General features: G+C 36.0%; 1 pseudogene; it reads left to right on the top strand.

Annotated features, from left to right (window-relative positions):
- Positions 1–1,182: 1,182 nt before the first annotated feature.
- On the top strand, positions 1,183–1,746 carry LOC114625988 (annotated as a pseudogene).
- The last annotated feature ends 4,779 nt before the right edge of the window (positions 1,747–6,525 follow it).

The raw sequence follows: 6,525 nt of genomic DNA, 5'->3' as shown, positions 1-6,525 counted from the left end.
GGGCATCAAGCCTTCAGAGGATCAAGCGCCTCTCCTCCCATTTATGCCTGACAAGGCCATCCTCAGCTACGTATGTGGCTGGAGCCATGAGTCCCTCCATGTGTACTCTGATTGGAGGTTTAGTTCGTGGGAGCTCTGGGAGGTCTGGTTGGTTGACATTATTGTTCTTCCTATGGGGTTTCAAACCTCTTCAGCTCCTTCAGTCCTTTCTCTAACTCCTCCACTGGGGACACCATTGGGGGACCCCATGCTCAGTCCAAAGGATGACAAATACAGCATCCACAGCTGCATTTGTCAGGCTCTGCCAGAGCCTCTCAGGAGATAGCTATATCAGGTGCCTGTCAGCACGTACTTCTTGGAGAAGCCAGTATTCTTATCTGCTGAGGTAGTTCTTCAGTCCTATATGATTTGCATATGCGTTTTGAATTCCACTTGTTAGTATTTGTTGGGAATTTTTGCATCTTTGTTTCATAAGGAAAATTGGCTTGTGGTTTTCTTTTTGTTGTTTTGAGTTTATCTAGTTTTGGTGTCAGGTCAACTGGCTTCACAGAGTGAATTTACTAGTAGTACTTAATTCCTACTTGGTGGAAAAATTTTAAAGCATTGGTGTCAGATTTCCTTTATCCCCGTGGTAATTTAGCAGTGATTTCATCTGTTTTTAAGCTTTTATTTTTAGGTAAATTTTTAATTATTTCTTCAACTTCCTTGTATGACACAGGTCGGATTAACCCTTTTATCAGAGATATGACTTTAGGAATTCATTCATTTCAATTTTTTTTCATGTTACATGGAAGATGTTAGCAATGTATTCCCAACAATCTTTACTATTTTACTAGAATCTGTTGTAACAGCTCCCTCTTTTCTTCCCTTATCTTGTTGAATATTTTTCTTTTTCCTTTTTCCTTCTCTTTTTTTGTCATTCTTAAGTTATATTTATTTCATAGCAAGATTTATATATGTCGACAATTTTGGCACCTCTATTAAGTTTTTTCAAGTTGGGGAAGAAATTTACTTTCATAGAGAGAGATGATGATCAGCAATTCCTTCAGTATGAGAAGGGCAGTCTCTCTATGGCTATTGGTTATTAAGGTACTAATTCAACAATGCAGGGCTTGTATGACTCTCTACTTTCTGAAAAGTATTGCCTACAGAAACTAGATCTGCTCTTTTTCGTGATGCCTCATGAAGCAAGGCGTTTTGACCCATGGCAGAGTGCGCCTGCTGTTGAGTAAGGGCCATTCTTGTTATAGACCAAGGAGAACTGGAGAGAGGAAGGGCAAGTCTGTTCGCGGCTGCATTGTGGATGCCAATCTGAGTGTTCTCAACTTGGTTATTGTGAAGAAAGGAGAGAAGGATATTCCTGGACTGACAGATACCACTGTGCCTCGTCGGTTGGGATCTAAAAGAGCTAGTAGAAACCGAAACCTTTTTAATCTCTCTAAAGAAGATGATATCCGCCAGTATGTTGTCAGAAAGCCCTTAAACAAAGAAGGTAAGAAGCCCAGGACCAAAGCACCCAAGATTCAGCGTCTTGTTACTCCACGTGTCCTGCAACACAAACGCCAGCGTATTACTCTGAAGAAACAGCGCACTAAGAAAAACAAGGAGGAGGCTGTAGAGTACGTTAAACTTTTGGCCAAGGGAATGAAGGAAGCCAAAGAAAAGCGCCAAGAACAGATTGCCAAAAGACGTAGGCTGTCCTCGCTGAGAGCTTCTACTTCTAAGTCTGAGTCCAGTCAAAAATAAGTCTTTAAGAGTAACAAATAAATAATCAGACCTTAAAAAAAAAAAAAGAAACTAGATCTGGTTTTTTCTTGCTGTTTCAAGGTGCTGTATTTTCAAGATTTTTATTACATGTATAGTTCCTGCCCATTGCAAATATCTTATGCATGTCTCTTCGTTTTCTTCCATAGTGATCCAAATTGAAGCCTATCCTACTACTTAACATATCTCAGCAACTCCTACTACAGTGTCTTCCTTTATTCTGTCAGGAGGATAATTGTCACTATTATTCCACCATCCATGCCAACCTATATTTAACACAATAACATATTAAGAAAGCCTTTCTCATTCTAATTTTGTAATGGAAAGGTTGCTAACAATCATTGAAAATTTTAATAATAAAGTATATTACATCATTTGACACCTAATATTTCCTTAGAAATATAAGTCTTTTCTGTCTGTAACCACAAAAGATGAAAAACAAAGAAATAGGCATGTCCAGAGTACAGTTTGGATGCATTTAGAACTGTAGTAGAAGGAGTGTATTTGGCTAGCCATTTTATTACTTTGCATTGTTTATATTATTCACAATAGTCGTTTAAATTTATATTTTAATCTTTTGATTGCCATATACTCAGTATATTTGGAATTCATTTGGCCTGCTCATATTTTATCACATCCTATTTCATGAACTTTGCTGAACAGTTATTTTAGTCCCATCCTATAAAACCATAGTGATGGACTTGTAAATTTAGAAAGTGAAAGCCCACAGTAAGTATATGAACACTCCATGTATGTATGTATACACACACACATATGTATGGTGTGAGTGTGTATATCAAATACATATCATAGAATCCATATATAAATAACAGATAGATGATACATAGTACATAGAGATATAGAGATGATAGCAGATACATAATGCATATATACATTCATACATACATACATACATACATATATGAATGACAAATAGAACTAGATCTCCATGCTTAGAAGACATTTTGTGGAAATGTATGCTTCACACAATCATAAACATCCTTAATGTCATAGGGACAATTCATATATTCTATGTGAACTGTATTACACTGCCCTACTTTAAATTTTAGTATTCCTATGATATAATATTTAGTACTCCTATAATATAAATGATATAGCTGCACACAAATTTATAACATGCTGACCGTGTTCATATGTTATACACTAAGATAAATGCATAATTACTGCAAAAATAAATAATTTACATAAATTATACCTAAAATATTCTCCTCAGACAAGGTCAGATATTTTATTTTATACTGAGTAATTACTATGCAATGCCTATTTTGCTTGATCATCAGGAATCTGGAATCGGAATCAGTAGTGTTTGATGAACACAATTTGTGTTAGCAAGTAATTTTTTTTAACAATCCCATGCTAGTTCTCAAACATTGAGTAAATACCCCACATTCTCTAGACTTCAGTGTTGACACCAAAGTGAGTATTGCCATATCCTAAAGAGAGTTAGGGGAAACCACAGCATTTAGGATATAGTGGGTCAATAAACCAGATCTGCAAGTCACTGTACTATTAGCATCCTTGTGCTTCTATAGAATCAGAAGAACTTTCTGTTAATATTGACACCATAGTCCAATCTTAATAAGCTTTCATTTGCTGTCCTATCTCTGGTCTGTACTGAAAGCTTGGGTTTATGACTGTGGCAAACCAGGAAATTAATATCAGATCCAATTTTACAATCTCACTGTTCCTTTCTTCAGGTATCTTAATGTTGATTTTCAACATCAATGTTCATACACCACATATGAGGAAATTATCTGGTCTCTATCTACAGAATCGTTGCCCGATTTCAGTGCTCACAGGTAATATTAAGAGTTACCTCAGAGTTCTTTCATGAAGTTTCTGAATGCGTTGAATTCATCTAAGGTGGATACTGTTATCAACCTTTGTCATTCTCCTTCTAAAATGAAAATTCCTTTCAGTTTTCTTTTTACTCTGAGCAAAAATCCCACCCCCTCAGCCCTTCAGCAGCTTGCACTTCTTTTCCCCAGTATTCATAGCTCTGTCTGCTGCTTGGAATCAGTTTGGCTTATTACAAAGGCTTATACTGTACTTCATTAGCAAGGCTGCTGCCAAATTATGAAACATTTTGGTGAAAATTATGAGATATTTAGACTTGTTTCTTGCTAAAAAATATGCAAAGCCCTTCAGGGAAAATACCTCCAGATGGTGTCTGATATGTTTATTGTTTTCCTATGTATTTGGGAACAAATATGCTATGAGTTTGAAATGATCTTTAACAATTAGGGTTAAATTAATATAAAGCTAACATGAAATTAAAGTATAGAAATGCCGATATCCATTTCCATCTTGTCATTTCAGTCTTGTCTGTATTCTAAAGTTTGCAAAGTTTCCAGAATTGAGTTTTTAAAAGTTTCAAAAAAAACTAAGGTGGTGGCCTAAGTCATGAATATTATGACTCATGTAGGCACACTAATTATTACTTATTTCTCTTTATACTTAATCGAAATTCTGTGTGTCTACCTAGACAACCTTCAATTGCACATGTCCATCTATAGGCATGTTCAAATTATGCACATATTCTCATTTAAGAGTCTAAAAATATAATTTGCATTCCTTGGGCTTTCTGTTTGGTAAAGGACTACCACATAGAGGCTCACAGGTAATACCCTGAGGCCATTGTTGGGGCAAGTGATAGCACACATGAAACTGTGAAGGAAATTAGCACTGGTTTCCAGGTGCTTTGGTTGTGAGGCAAAAATTATTTACTAGCGATAGCAGTCAGAGTTCAGACATGATTCTCATGCAGATCAAAGATGCACTTGGGAAATTAGAAATCACTCATCTCCATACTTTAATTGATTTAAACTTTTCCCTTCCACATTGCCTAATGTTCTTCCCCTGCATTCTGATAACAACCTCCCTTCTCAGCCTATTTTTTTCATTTTGCTTTCATTTCAATTTTATTTACAGGGAAAGCAGTGTAAAAGTCCAAATGAGGTATTTGGTCACAAGAGAAACTATTTCTAAATAGTGCATACTGGAAATAAATGCCCCCTTTAGAGTATACCTTTGAAAATGTATTATTGATAGGCAAAGCTATTTCAATGTGAGGCATTTTATTGTATTTTGACATTCAGATTAATTTTCTCTGGCTGAAGAAGAGCACAACTATGGAGAGAAACATTTTCTTCCAGTGAGAAAAGGTTAAGCTAGTGAATCAGTTTATTTTTGTGACTTTTTACAAATAGATATAGTTATTTCTTCCAACAGACTCATGAGAATTGAAGTTGGAAATTGAATTGCTGATCCTATTTTTCCTCCTTTGTTGCAAGCCTCACATTGTCTTATTGTTACTCAAAACTGATATGCAGACACATTTCAGGACATTTTGGAGACTTATCCAGAGGCCCATGGAACACAGTGGTGTTCTTAACTGCAGCTCAGTATTCTCAGAATGGATGCCCATGAGAAAGAAGCTATGGCCAGCTCAGCTTCACATTCTCCATTGAGTGAAAATGTGGTTTAGTGAAAATCGTTCAGTAGAGGTTTGGTGTATTTAAAAGTGAAACATAAGATCCTCTAATGCACAACATTCTTCCCAGTGGCAGATAGAACTAAAATGTACTTATCTGGGTCTTATTCAGTTTGAATAACAAAAATAAAATTTAATAAGATTAGTTTCAGGAATTACCGAGGGCCTCATCTAGAATGAAATTAATCCTTTCAATTGTTTGTACCTTGCCTTGTACTTTGAATTAAATTATTCAAAAAAATTCCTTAGGATAAAAATTTCTAATTTTGTAAAATAGCCTCCTAATTGTTTTAACTCCCAGTCTATACTTTCCATCTTGTCCTCAAGTAACCAGTAACATATACTGAAAATATCTGCAGGAATCATTATGCCATATGCCAATAGATTGAGGGAGATGAGTTATGTCTATCTAGATGCAGAACACATTGACAAAACTGGCTTTCCTCCACACTTCACAAGAAAAGCAGAGGCACCTGGAAACTTCATAAGAAGACATCATCCTTCTTTGCTTCTTATAAGTAAAAAAAGATAATTTGAGATGTATGACATATTTTTTGTAGCAAACTCTTTTCCTTTGTTCCTTCACTAATACAAATCCATCTATCGAAAGTTTAACATCAAAAGCATAGTGAGAAAAGCATTATTCAGACACTATGCATCAGAGATTGAAAATAGAAGCTTTCTTCCTACCAAGTGTTTGTTAAGAAAACCTGGACTTAGTAAAAACCTGGACATATCAAATGTGTACACCCAAAGGTGGCTTCTTTGGAACACAGTAAATGTGTCTCCTGTCATTTCTTTTAAACTCAAATATACATATACTCACATACATGTGTGTTTGTGATCATACACACACAAACACACACACACACACACACACACACACATGTTGTGCATGTATGTCAGTCACAAGTCTGCTTCAAAACAACTTAATCTGGCTACACTGCACTGGGATAGTGAAAGCCAGTGAACAGGTCTAATCTAACCTGATGTATTTAATAGCTCCAAATGTACTCAGCCAATAAAGACATGGATGACTGTGTCCAGAGCTCTGTATGCTTTAGGTTCTTCTCTGAACCTTCAGATTTACTTCCGAGAAATTACAAACTCTAACTCCTGAAATGAAGTGAGTCAAGATTGGCTGGGGAAAGGTGAAGGATTTTAGAGTCATGCATACATTGACATAATCACCAGACTCCCCTTTACTCTTTAAAGAGTGTACAGTAGGCCCAACATCAACAGGCAAG

The sequence above is a fragment of the Grammomys surdaster genome, unplaced genomic scaffold, assembly GCF_004785775.1.
Source record: "Grammomys surdaster isolate TR1022 unplaced genomic scaffold, NIH_TR_1.0 225, whole genome shotgun sequence".
Taxonomy (NCBI): domain Eukaryota; kingdom Metazoa; phylum Chordata; class Mammalia; order Rodentia; family Muridae; genus Grammomys; species Grammomys surdaster.
The sequence above is the reverse complement of the archived record's forward strand: the minus strand, read 5'-3'. Positions and strand labels throughout refer to the sequence as shown.